The sequence below is a fragment of the Nipponia nippon genome, unplaced genomic scaffold, assembly GCF_047370975.1.
Source record: "Nipponia nippon isolate SJK-2023a ecotype South Korea unplaced genomic scaffold, ASM4737097v1 scaffold_5, whole genome shotgun sequence".
Classification (NCBI taxonomy): domain Eukaryota; kingdom Metazoa; phylum Chordata; class Aves; order Pelecaniformes; family Threskiornithidae; genus Nipponia; species Nipponia nippon.
The window spans coordinates 14922424-14936404 of record NW_028262369.1 but is presented as its reverse complement, the minus strand read 5'-3'; the positions used below and the strand labels follow the sequence as shown (position 1 = coordinate 14936404).

General features: G+C 43.5%; 1 long non-coding RNA gene across 4 annotated transcripts in view; it reads left to right on the top strand.

Moving 5' to 3' along the window:
• The first annotated feature begins 3710 nt into the window (after positions 1-3710).
• LOC148052045 (uncharacterized) overlaps positions 3711-13981 on the top strand; it is a 48345-nt gene continuing 38074 nt past the window's right edge. For all 4 annotated transcript variants that reach the window (XR_015698982.1, XR_015698980.1, XR_015698981.1 and 1 more), the window contains exons 1-4: positions 3711-4938; positions 5500-5796; positions 6278-6339; positions 6466-6598. This is a non-coding gene — a long non-coding RNA (uncharacterized LOC148052045). The remainder of the gene's footprint in view (positions 4939-5499; positions 5797-6277; positions 6340-6465; positions 6599-13981) is intronic.

Sequence of the window (13981 nt, the reverse complement as noted above, 5' to 3'; positions counted from 1 at the left end):
CGGGGGGAGGCGGGGCGCGCCGGGGAGCCGCTCCGCGCCTGCGCGGCGGAGGAGGGCGGGGAGCCGCGCCCGCGCCTCACACAAAGGCGGCGGGCGGGGGCGGGGGAGTGCGCGTGCGCGGCGGGGCGCTCGTCCCCTCAGAGCAGTGGGAGACGGCAAGCGTGGCGGGGAGGCGGCGGGCCCTCCTGGGGAGGGGGATGCTGGTCGTTCCTGGTGCTTTGTAGCCCTGCGAGGTGAAGGAGGCCGTGGCTGCCTCTGTTGGAAGGAGCATGAGCTAAGGATCTGCAGGTCCTCTGGGTCTGGGGAGGCCCAAAGCGCTACTGGAGGCGTTGGTTTGTGTGACGCCTCCTGAGGTGGGGGTTGGCAGGGCTGCGGGTGGTAGTGCCAGGGAAGAGCCGTAGCCTTGGGAAGGAGGTTGTGAGGAGCTGAAGGGAGGTCATTTGGGCTTCTTCACCATAGGCTCAGTTTTAGAGAGATACCATGCAAGGAGTCTTTGTGACCTTCCTTGCCTTTGGACGCTGAAGGATGGAAGCAAGGTGCTTTCCACTGCAGGGGATAACAATCCTATCCTAACTCCTTCAGATGCTGTAGGACCTTCCCTCTTCTCTGGCTGGGATACAGAAGTGCACTTGCTGTACTTTGCCCTGCTCTTAATCCCTTTGAGGAGTTGCTTGCTGTTTGGGGTCTCATGGTTTGGATCCTGTAAAACTTCAAACTCCATTGCCCGTGAGGTTTTGTTAGCTCAAGTACAAAAAAAAAAAAAAAGGCAAGTCTGGGGGGAATTGGTGACTCCCAGATATACTGAGGAGCAATAGAGTAGTGAGTTTAATTTCTAGTCTGAGAGGAAATAAATAATTTATAAGCATCTAGAACGAAACAAGAAGGTGAATGCTAGCCAGTATGGCTTTGTCATGAATGAGTTGAGCCAATCTAATTTCCTCTTCTGGCAGCCTAATAGGGCTTGCAGATAAGGGAGAAGCAGTATATGTCATATATCTTGATTTTTAGTAGAGCTTCTGACACTGGCTTGCAGGGTATTCTAATAATAAACTGGGAAACCAGTCTAGATGATACCACTCTAAGGGAGTTGCAAAACTGGTTGAGGAAAAATGTACTTGATACTGGTGCTTGTACAGGGAATTACCCTGGGTCCATTACTCATCCATGATGAAATAAAGAACGTAATTGCTGCATTTGAAGATGAGATCAAGTTTGAAGGCAGAATAAACACAGTCATAGAACTAGGATTCAAAATGGGAGCTCTATGGAAAAAATAGGATGGGGTTCAGTAACAGGTGCGCTGCTATAAAATTAAACGTAATCAACTTCAGGGTTACAAAACTGGGAAGAATGGGGCAGCTGGCTGTGCTGCAGGAAAGGATGGAGGGGCTGCCGCGGGTCATAAGCTGAGTAGGAGTCCATAACATCTTGCTGTTGCAGAAGAGGCAAACCCCATGCAGGTCCATATAGGTAAGAAAATGCTCATAAGACATACACAGGAATCCTGCTCTACTGAGCTGTGCTGGAAATGTATGTCCTGTCCTGGGCTCCGCACAAGAGAAATACGGATATTTGGAGAAAAAGGTGGCAATAACGATCAGTCTTTGAACACATGACTTTTGCTGAGCCTGTTGAGAGGACAGAAAACTGAGGAAAGATCTGGTAAGGCTTCAAATAGATAAAAGGCTGCTGCTATGAGGAAAGGAACAATTTGTTCTCTAATGCCCACTGGGGGTAGGGTGAGAAGTCATAAGCTAAGAAAACAGCAAGGCGGATCTAGGTTACAGTGAAAAAGATTCTCGGTGATTCCTTTGAAGCAGTCAAGCCCTGTGTTGGACTGACTTGGCAGGACGTAGGGCTTTTCTTACCGTTTTTTAAGAATGGATCACACAAATATTTGTCAGAATGGCAAAGTGCAATATAAGATCTTGCACTCGGGAAGGAGGCTAAAGTCGATAGTCTCCTAAACCAGTGTCACTATGGTTCTGTAACTGTGAGATATGTAATCGTTGCAGCCCTTATTGGCTTAACGATAACACTAGATCAGCTCCACAGATTAAAGGTACGCAACTAGGCCAAGTCAAATTGCGTAACAGGAATGAAATAACGTTTAAGTATGGTTTTATGTTTACGAAATTATCTTCACCAGATGGGGTGAAAGTATCTAAATGAGGAACTCTGCAGAGCTTCTAAGAATTAAAAGCCAAGGCCCTGTCTCCAATAAAGCTTTCTGGAGAATTTTCCACCTTTGTTCCTGCTGTATTGCTGATACAATTATGCTGTGCTAATCCAGAAAGGATGCCAATGTTTTTGAGATTAAGGCCTCAGAAGCAAGACTGAACTGATCTTCGTGAAAGTAATTTAGATGCAGTCAGACCTTAAGATGTATTAAAAAAATTGAGCTGGGACATCCTTTGAGGTTGTTGTTTTTATTTTTTGAACAGCAGATGCATTCAGATGGGTAGTAGCTAGTCAAAAAGAGGTCTTGGAAGCAAGCAGTTGTATATGCAAACAGGTAATTGCGGATGAAAATACTTGCCTTGAGAGGCGTTCTAGATGTGCGTCGTTCACCCCAGTATTTGAAAATGTAGCAATTTCCAGCACAGTGTCATATTATGCCTGATGTTTAAAAAGAAGAGCCAACAAATGTATTTTTTTCCTGTAATTGTATTCCCTGCTTTTCTAGAACTGCTGTCTAGATCACAGTAATTTGTCAAAATCGGTTTTCATCAGTAATATTCTTAAATTAGCAAGAACATTGCCTTTAGATCAGGTAAAGCCACTGATGATCTAAAGAACTGCAAATCTAGGATTTTTAAGCAGGGAAAGTCCATGTATCCAAATGTCCTGCTTTTTTGCTACTTGATACTGTGCCTGCCTTGCCAACTCCTGTTTTAACTTTGTGTAATGTGTGCAATGGTCATAATACAAAATGAGAAAGAAGGAAGACTGCTCCCACTGCGTGCAGCTTGACCAGACTTCTGCTGTGCGGTCTTTTTGCATACTGGCTTTCTGGGTAATGATGAGCTTGATACTGCCTGCTTTCCCCCCGCTGCCAGAGAAGATATGTGGTGAAGCAGGTAGGAGCCTGCGTGCTCAGGCTCCAAATGGCCACCTTCAGACTGAAGTGTGTGACATCTGGCAGCATCTGCGCTCTGTTAGCCTGCTTTTCAAAGGTTGTGTGCCTAAATGCATTTGTACCAGTTGGCTTGGTGAACGAGGGCAGGGTGTTTGGATGACAGCAGTGTTTTCTCTAGCTCCTACAGAAAATGATCACTAGAAAAGAAACGGCAGCAGTGTTATCACCATTTTTTTAGATTATGGCAGCAAAATTGTATGTTGGCATTGCTAACATTGGCTAGTTCAAGGCATTCACTAGGGGTCAGCCCTCCTAGTTCTGGAGTAATTCTCCCACAACCAACAAAGTCTCATGTTCTGCAGACTGTACCCCACTGTGCTGCCACAGGAGCTGTTTCTGCCACCCAGCTTGTCTGAACGTGCTCTGTGCTACTCCTACCCTTCTCCGCGGTTGCAGCACCGCACTATGTCTAGCGTCTTAGGTTTGCGCAGCAACCCTGAACGCTATGTTCTCCTGTCTCGCTGCGAACAAATTCAAGTTTTTCCCCATACAATAAGGCTTATTAAGACTATGAATGAAGGCTATTGATGAGAGGAATTATTTGCAAGAGATGGCCCAGATCACACCTCCTATCCTTGACTTGAAAAATCCCAGATCTGTGTTAGCACAGATCCTTTTCAAGTAGTGTTGGATGTCTTCTATCATTCCGGGTATACTTGAGAAGTATTATTTGCAGATTTGCAGACCTGACACACAGATAATTATTCTATCTGCAGATCATTGCATGCTTTTTCTGTCTTCTAGTCTTTTTCCCATGTAGGCCACTTGCTATCTCAGACCTGTTGCTTTAATCAGTACTATAGCAGTTTTTTCAATGGGCAGCTCTTGGCACGATACACAGTACTCTGGAAGAAAAAAGAAAATTGAAGCAGTGTTGCAGTAGCATATTATTTACCTTTCAAAACCTTGCTAAGAAAGAAGGTAGAAATGCTATAATGTCTAGGCACATTTGATACGCAATGATGTGCAGTCTCTTGTTTTTACCCCAGGGGAAGGAGGAGAGGGAGCAGGAATTGGGTGGTACTTGCTTTGTATAGTTTTGGTCCCTGTCTTCCCTGCTAGACTGCTGGAGTGTACAGAAGTGTCCTGGAGTACCATGCCAGGATGAGGTGGGCTTTTTCCTAAGAGAGGTCCTTGCTGTGCAATTTTGGTGCCCTTGAGAAAAGATTTAGCCCTTAGCCTGCATCCCTTTTGGAAGTAGAAGGGTGATGCTCTTTCTCCCTTTCTGTTTTACCATTAGTGAAAACACATCTGTAGTAATGATTAGCCATTTCAGAACTTACCTCCGTGCATGAAAATGCTTACGGAATATCTCTCTTCCCTTTTGTAGGGAACTGCATGAGTCAGCTGGTGTTGAGAACACACCTATGTTTTCCTCATCTCTATCCCACACCCTTTTCTGCTCTAATAAATTCATGGCAGGTGGATTCAAGCACGCCAGCTCTATCTGCAGTGCCTTTTCCTGAGCTGCTGACACAGAGGAAGAGAGCTTAGGCGCTTGGATAATCTCTCCAAAAGTGAGCCCTTTGCTTGCTGAGGCACAATGCCTGGTGTGCAGTTTGTTTAGAGCTGATTCAGCCATCCCATCTCCCTCTCCTCTGCATCATCCAGTTCGTGCATGGTCTACCTGTACTTGGCCAGGCTTTGGCCAGCCTCCTGTTCCTGTACCAGAAAGGGTTTGGTTTAACAAGAGAAATCTGCGCGCTGGGAAAAATCGACCTGGAACATGTCCGATATCTGTGCATAACGACATCAAGGTGAAGAATATGGTCATGACCCTAAAGAATGGTAGTTAATAGGTATTTTTTAAATTGTGTTCATATCTGTGCACATATTAATAAAAATTTTTCATGATGAGGGTGGTGAAACACTCGAATGGGTTGCCCAGAGGGGTGGTAGATGCCCCATCCTTGGAAACATTCAAGGTCAGGCTGGATGGGGCTCTGGGCAACCTGATCTAGTTGAAGATGTCCCTTCCCATTGCAGGGGGGATGGACTAGATGACCTTTAAAGGCCCCTTCCATCCCAAAGCATTCTATGATTCTGTATTAGAGACTGTATTTGAGGACAGGAAGTGGCTGCAAAGAAGGGATAGGAGAGTAATCCTTTGTAAAGAATGATGCATGTTTTTGAGTGACTGTCTCAATAGGTGCATGCAAGTCTATAGTGGGCCACATGTCTGGGGATGCTGTCAGTAAAAATGGAACGTGTGCTTCCTGCAGTTGTGTTTTGCAGAGGCAAAATGCCCCTGGTGGACAAGGTACAATTGTATGATGAAACAGTGAGCTGGAGCAGAGAATATATACAGCCTACTCAATTTGTCTCTTGTAAGTTTACTATTTGTTCTGCATCTTTTCCAGCTGCTCCTGCATGCGCTAGTTGGTTTTGTGGCCATCTTTTGTGGAAGACCAGCTCCTTTAGAGGCTTCTTGTTCTTGTGCAGAATTTTCAGTCTCCACATGGTGTTTCTGTTAGAGTCTAACTCTATTTCCAGTTCTTTCATCTGAAAAGGAGCAGAAGGAGAAATGATTATGGAAGGGATTTGAAGTGTTGATGTGGAATTATGAGGATCAGAAGAAGAAATAGGAAGATGGTCTCTACCCCAGGAATTTGAAGCTACTCATGCTCTAGCGTTTTGTTGCAGTTGAAAAATAAACGGTAAGTCATGCTGCTGATGACGGTACACCTTCTCCTTCGTGGGTGTAGATCAGCTGCTGATACCAGTGGCTTTTTACTGCTGTACTCAAGCACCATAAAGATTCTGATCAATGAGTTCTGCACAGGGTGCAAAGTGCTGAAGTTCTCTAGCGCTCCAGTAGGCTGAGAGTTTCCTACATGCGTCTTTTCTGCCTGGACTGGATTTCCTTAAATTAGTGCGTTCCTTTTGGGACATGTTGGCTGTTAAATGAAAACATTCCTTTTCAGGTATTTGTGCTGAATGTGGAAGCTCAGGTGCAGAAAAGAGTTTCATAGCTGCTCTGTTGGAATGATCTTTCTAATATATTTGTACATGTGTTTCTTACCCTGGAGTTTCATGATGATGCTTTTTTTCTCCTTTCAGGGCTAACTGCTCAGCCTATTCCATCTTGACTTACAGGTCTTTTATTGCAATTTAATAGTTCTTCTTAATCTTTTCCAGGTGCGTGCAATGATCCTGCTCCTGACACAGATCTTTTGCCACACAGGAAGCCTGTGAGAAAGGTACGAAACAGATTGACAGCACAGCTGTTTATGCAGAGCATTGCAAGCTAGGATACGTAGACCTGATATCTGTATGTTGCCTTCTGAGAAATGTTGCCGTATCTGTAATTTTTCTGTGTATCGTAGGCTGCCTTTCTAAAGACCGGATCCACAGTTCACTGAAATCAGTGGAAGTAATCCCAGCTGACTTGGACAACTCTAGATTGGACCATAAACCAGGTGGTGGTTTGCTCAGTCAGTACCACTGGAGTAGTCAAAGGTATTATCCCCATCTATTATTGAGTCAACAGCTTTAGTTCTAATGACACTTCAGGCTTTGATTTCTACCTTTGAACGGAAAGAAGGTGGCTGAAAGTGTGCTGTAGATGGAAGGTGAAGATATTGCATGAACATGCGGTAGCTGAAAGCACAAAGGTGACAGAAGGCTCAGCCTCACTCTGGGAGGAAATGCTGTGCATTAAATCCACAGCTAACTGTGATATTTCTGAAGTGCCAGTTGTCAGCACAGTGCCAAAGGAGCAATCTGCTCGGTGCTGGCAACTTTTCTCCCCTCTGTGCCAATTATGAATGCCATTGACTAGCTAGAGAGGGAAGCCGGCCTACTCTTTGTTGGAGGCCTGATAGGTGTGATGAGTGCAGTTGTGTAATAAGTGAAAGAAAGGATAAATCGAGAGGAAATGGAGGAATTCCTCAGGGTGCCATCTGTGATGTAGATTACCAGGGAGGCAGAGAGAAAGAGGATTTCTTCTTTTGTGGATTAATTTTGCCAGGCTGCAATCAGTGAGCTAACATGCATTCTGCTTTTCAGGATCATAAAAAGCAATGCAAGTGCTGACATATATTATTAACAGTGTGCTTTCAAATCAGCACTGGAGAGAAATAATGGAATATATACCTTAAGGTTGTCAGCTACCAACAGAAAGGGCAGAAAGGTGGGGAGGTGACTTACATCAGCCACAGCTTTCTTTGCTTTCTCATCAGCTGCTCAGTACTCACTGATGATTTCCTCATGCTCATTAGTGGTGTGTTGAAGGTCAGGCTCCAGCTTTCATTTAATAGTAAGCAGACTGATTCTAGAGGGCAGAAAGAAGTCTTAGAGCCCCAGAATGTCTTATCTGCTCAGCTCTTCCATTTGGCTCTCAAAGAGATGATTTGTGCATCAGTTTCCTCTCAAGATTCTTTTTTCTCTATAAAATGGTGAGCTGTTAAGGCAAGTGGCATTCATCCCCACTGGATATGCGTTACAGAACATTAGGACCTGTGTATTTACTTGCACGCTAAATGAGAGCTAAAATGATGATACACCTCTGAGGCAGAAATAGACCCTGTTGTTTATGAAGGCCTTGAGTCTGAGTCTGTTTTGTTTTTCTGAATTTCTTTGTGTCTAGATTTGAGTTTATATACCAGTATTATTTATTTCAAAGTTATGCTGCAGTAGCAGCAGCTGGCTTTAGACTCAACTGAAACTGTATTTGATTGCATTCTCAACAAACATTGTCTCTGCTCCACAGTTTACAATATGTATGTGTCTCTTTATCTGGTGGAAAATATGAGCCCCACAGCTCATTTAGTGCTTACTGTTTACTGATATGAATCATTGAAGGACTGTTGTTGTTGCTGCTGTAAAAATAATAATAATAAAAAAAACACTCTAAGGAAGAACAGCTACAAAGGCTTTAATAGAAAAACTGCGCTCTAGCAACACAAGCTGCTCTTCAGCAAAACAACATCAAGTAAATGTGCCATTGTGTTACAGAATGCTGCAGCAGTTCTGTGCTAGGAAGGTTTTATATAACAAATAAGTTTAAAAACTCAAATTTGCTATGGAGATAGCAGTTCACCTGCTAAAAATGTATCCTTTTATCATCAGTCAATTGGAAGTGAATGTATTGGTTGCATTTTTTAACCTATTTGAATAAAACCCACATTTATGACTCAGTTTTTATAACTGGTGTCCCATAACTGCAGCTGAGAAATGCTTCTTGTATTATCAGTCCTTTCCAGAAGTTATACTTTTCTCCTTGGACATGTTAGCATGTGTGGTCTTTATGGAAAAGAACTGCAGACTGTAATGGTGAATGTTAAAGTAGCTCCTTAAACCTATGCACAAAATGAAATGGCAGGTATGTTATTTCATACTACAGTCTGTAGTGCAAGGATGCTTAAAATTTCACTAAAATGGATCTTGCTGTGGGTTACAGTCATGGAAGAAATCCCAGCACCATGGAAACAACTAGTAAAACTATAGTTTCAATGGAAGCAGAATTTTACACTGTCCCTTTTAAGGTGGGTTTTTCAGAAGTGCTTAACTCTTCTACTGAATTTGCTAAAAGTCTTTTCATAGGCCTTGCTAGGATCAAAGCTGGGCCAAGATGCTGTTTGTTTGTTTTTTTTAAATCCTGCTATCAGTATAATATCTCTAAAGACTGAGCTCTTCATGTTCCATAGACTTATCAGACCTATCTTATAGGCCACTGTTATATTTATCCATCATTGGCCTAATCCTGCACTTCTTACCCAAAGTTAAGATTTAACGTTAAACCACATGCACATAAACTCTCTGACAAGATAGCTGTTGCATAAATAGTTCTACTTTCTCTGTCCATGGACATTGAGTTCATTATGTCTTCTCCATGACCTCTGCCTACTCCAGGAGTTTGCGAGAGTGCTTGCTGCCCTCCAGGCTGGTCTGCACTTCTTCCAGCTCTGTCCGTAGTGGGCTGAGGCAGTGTGTGCTGCTCCTGCAGCTCCTCCTCGTGCTGGCGAGCATCCTCATCCGTTTGTATCCAAAGGTCCTGAAAGCAGATGAAAGATTAATGTAAATAGTGAAGGGAGATGAAGCTGAAAAATGTAGGAGGTCTCTCTGCAAAGCTGCTCTTTAAGGTGATGCCAGATTTAAAAAAAAAAAAAAAAAGGCAAAACCAAACCCTGCAAAAACTCCCCAGCACTGGATCCCAGTGTCATGTGTGCCTGTCATATCATTGTAGCCACACTGACTCTAAGAGAACTACTTCTGACTGAGACTGATGTAACTGAGGACAAGTTAGGGTTGAGTGTGTGTGTGTGTGTGTACACACACACGTATATAGAGAAATAATCCTTGTTACTCTTAAAGTTACTAAAACTGGATTTTTGGCAGCAGTTGTATCACTTTATTCCAACAAAGAGACTAGCCTTTTACTAATTTACTTAATTTTATTTTAGAAATGAAGAGCAAAAGGAAGCTCCTTAGTTTTACATCTCTGTTAATTTCTAGTCCATTTCTTGGCTATCTTGTTCAAACAGCAATTACAACTTCTCTTAAAAGCAGAACTTACATATGAACAGTTCTTTGGGTTTCTAGTTCAACAAAAGCTGACAGTAATGCTTGTCTTGTATAAGGTTTGTTGGAACTACTGCAGATTGACATTGGTATGAGTGGGAGAACCAGGGCTTTTGAATATAAATTCTCAATTTGTTCAAGATGTCTGTCTAAACAAGAGTACATAATCTACTGCTTTGTTGCTTAAGCTATAAAATAGAACTAGAATGCTTTTCCATCCAGGGACCTGCTTCCACCCTCTCCGGTTTACCTTGAGATGCTGTTGCAGTTTATTCAGTGTCCTGACAAGCTCACTGTTCTTGTTGGCACGATCCAGTTGCATTTCCATGCTGGTCAGGTCAGTGTCCATCTTCTTGAGCCTGCGAGCTTTAGCACTCCCCTTTCCTTCAGTCTCCAGACTCGCCTGCAGAGACTCAATTGCAGGCTGGTGATTATTTCTGTGGAGTCCAGTGAAGCATATGGTACAGCATTCTGGTATGTTGAGTCTGATCCAGCCTTTGTATCAAATTATTGCCCACCGAGCAATAAGAATACAGTAACTTTTCAAACCTGTTTAAAACTGAGATATCAGGATTTTGCACCAAGCCATTCATGAATACCTTCTTTTAAAACATAGGGCTGGGAGAGCTTTCAAGAGGTCATCTTAAAAATCTGCTGCCTAAAATCTGGATCACCTCCTGCTAAACCAGTCCCACTAGACAACTAGTGACCAGACTGCACTTAACTTCCAATAATGGAGACTCTACAACCTCCAGACAACCTGGTCCAAGGAGTAATTTCCCTTAATGATTATAAAACTTTCCTAGTGTCTAACTTAAAACCTCCATGCTGCAGCCTTTGCCTGTGGCTTAATGTCATATCATCGCTGTACCTGGTTGTTTCAAATTCTTCCTTCTCATGTTCTCCTGTCAATGTCAGCTTTAACATGAGCCCCTTGGAGCTGAATGCAAATCAGTTTGCTTTCTTCAGCCTGTAGGGGTGCAACAGATGGACGAATAAATGCCCTTCATGGGGTTATACATACAAAATCCATCTGATGGAATGTGGGCAGCAGCCACTGGGCTGGCATGCAGCTCTCACATCTGTAGTATTGGTACCTCCAGGGAAGACTCTGCTTCCTCCAGTGCCACCTGCAGTTCATCCTTCTCAATCTCCAGTCTATCTTTTGCAGCTCATGAATGCTCTTCCCTCCCTCCCCCAGCTGATTGATTAGATCCTTAATTTCCTCTAGGGAAGAAAACGGATATTTCATATGATAGGTTTATTTCAGGACTGTGAACTTTACCAAGTGCACCAGACAGATTCTTTGAATGGAAATGGCATAAAATGATTCCAGTCACTTTATATCAGCTGCCCTTTTCTTTCATTGCCAAATATTATCCTGGATTTCTGAATGAGCCTTGCTCGCTGCCTGTGTTCATGGAGGTGGAAGAATGAAACCTATTAAATCAAGAGAAATTTTGTCCAGCATTCACCTCTCCCCCTTTCAGATGGTTGCTCTTACAAAATGAAAACAGGACGCCACATCGTCTCTGTGCAGCAGAATGGGGCTCTCTGCCAGCCGATGTAGGCCAGAGCAAAGGGTTGGGGGAGATAGCCCAGAAAGCACTGGGTCTGTGCCAGGGAGTCCATCACTGTTTTCTGTTGGCCGCAAGGCCAGCAGATTTTAGCATCTTCTAAATATTTACCGTGGCATCTTCCATGGTAAATTGCTTTGCAATTTACAGAAGTATTAAAAAAAAAAAAATAAAAGCCAAGGCAGCTGGTCTCCCTGTACAGCCAGGTGGAGAACTGATGCCAAGAGGGAGACTGAGCAGGAGTTTGACTTGCTCTAAACTGATTCCTGGAGATGTCTAATCCTCCCCACTGAGGTTAAAGGGAACGTCATCTTCCCAGGGCAAAGCTGGCCATTGTTAATAGTCCCCTAAGTGAATTGCTCAGAATTAGAGAGAATGCTGGTAGCTAGAACTGGGACCGCAGCCTGTGTCTTATTTAAGCCTAATGCTGTAACCAGCCCATTATTCCCTTATGTGGAGCTCTAGTGATGATAGGCGGCCCAGCCTGGAGTGATGACCTCCTAGTATAACAGTGAGTACAACCAAGCTGCTATTGTGATAGCGTTTTAAGGGTTCAGAAAGGACGTCGATCCTGAATGTTATCCCCAGAAGCAGTTATTCTCAGAATGTTATTCCCTGGAAGCAGTACACTGGTGCTGGTTACAGTCTTGGGTGATCCGATAGGGGTGGCGTGTGTGTGAGTGCAGACTCTGTCCCAAGAGCAGAATCTAACCTGCGACTTTAAGTGCATCAAATGTATGTTCACAGAGAGTGAAAGCACTGCTAGAAATAAGGAAAGTGGAATTGATGCTGGAAGACACCATAAGAGATCATTCAGTAGTGATCAAGGGGCTTATGATTTGCAGAGTTTTTTAACATCAAACCAGTACTGACCCTGAAGGGCCCTTGTTCTCCTTTTTTATAGATTCCAGGTGCTTCAGAGGCAGTCTTAAGCTCAAAATTTTCAGTTGTGTACATTCCTTCTGGGAACTATCCACTTCCACCTGCAGCTCTTTGCATTTTTTTGTTGCCATTCTGCCAGCATCTTATCAAAGGCTCTCTGCTTCTTGTCCAGGGCAGCACAAGCAGCATTGGCCTGGAAAGATAAAGCTGAGCATTCACCGGACACAAGTTTTCTTTACACTTCAGTTCTCTGTGTGTCCTGCCAGCTAGTCACAGTTAAATTGGCAGCCACTCTAATGACTGGCAGAGTTTCTCTTGGTCACTCTGAATGGATGATTAAAATGTTTACGAGGCTTTCTTTCCTCACCATTAGGAATTTAACAAGATCACCCAGTTCCCATCAGTGTGATAGTCTTCCTTGCTCCTGCAGTTATAATGATGCTGCTGTGGAGCAAATGTTCTCTACTTCAGATATTTGTTGTGCAGATGTGCTGTTAGTAATTGCCTGGGTTGATTAGTGTGACTCTCTATTTCAAAGACGATTCGGTTACAAACAAGATGTTACTCAAGACTATTTTACACTGTGTTTAACTGCTTGTCATGAAGGGAAAGAATAAAGGTACATTTTTCTTTCCTAGGAGCTTTTAATCACAAATATTCTACATATCCTTAAGATCCGCACACGCGTTCAGATACCATGGTGACAAGCACACCACAGGAACCATAGAATAACGAACTGCTTCATTAAAGAAAGTGATGGTGAAACAGATTTTTTCAGCCCAGTAATGTAATGCTGTATGTGGGATTTTCGGCTCTTGAGACCTGTTCTAAAGCTGACTACAGTCATTGGCAGATACCCAAGGACTTCAGTGGATTTGGAGCAGCCTTTGTGCCTATTTTAAGTAACATTTTTATTCAAATGCCCCACAGTTGCACTACTATTCATGCTCTTACACTAACACTAGCAAGAGTAGAAATACTAATTTAATGAAGGAGCGTTTGTTGCTAGTGTTTAAACTGCATGTTGTTTAGATCTGCTTTGAGTATGGTAGTTAATAACCAGTGGCCAACCCACTGGTACTGCAACACTGAAAAGTTCAAAGCAGGATATCATTATCCTTAAAAAGAAGATGAATACCTTGCCTTGCAGTAAAGGAGGGCTTTTGCTTTAGCTGTAGTCTTGTTTCTGGAAGTCAGCTAATGAGCTTGCCAGAAGCATGCTGTGTGCTCCTAGGAATTAGCTGCGGCTCTCATCTGGGTTTTCTCTTGATGTGATAAATCTTAGCCTTGCTTCTCATGGCCATACGGATTACTTGACATTTAATAGAGAGATCTTAAAATAGTGAGAAATAAGGGACCAGTCCAAAGCTGACCTGAGTTAACAGAAAGACTCCCAGGGCTTCCAGTACCAGGTTTCAGCTCTTGCTGGTCAGGCTTGTGCTGGATGCACTCTTGAACGGCTGGAGGTCAACAGTGTGGTCTTCCACTTCTTTCTGAAGCCTCTGCTTAGTTTTCTCTGTGTTGGCAACCGAGGCTTGGACTGATTCAGCTGTCTCCTCTGCTTCTTGGAGCCTCACAGCCAACTTTGTTCTGAGGGAGGGAGGGCAGAAATATCCTGGTAAGTAGTTCATGGAGTGAGGAGTGGTAGGAGTCAGCAGCCCTTATCTCAAGCACCATCACTATTTTCGCCAGTGAAAAAGTGAAATCCTGGCTGCAGTCTCAGAAAAAGGACTGTAAAACCAGTGGCTGGTTCTGCCCCTCCACTGGTGGATAGGGCATACTGGGCTGCAGCTCAGCTCTGTATTGCTGGATTGTAACCTGGTGATAGACACTTCCACCTTCTGTTCAGGTATCTCAAGGA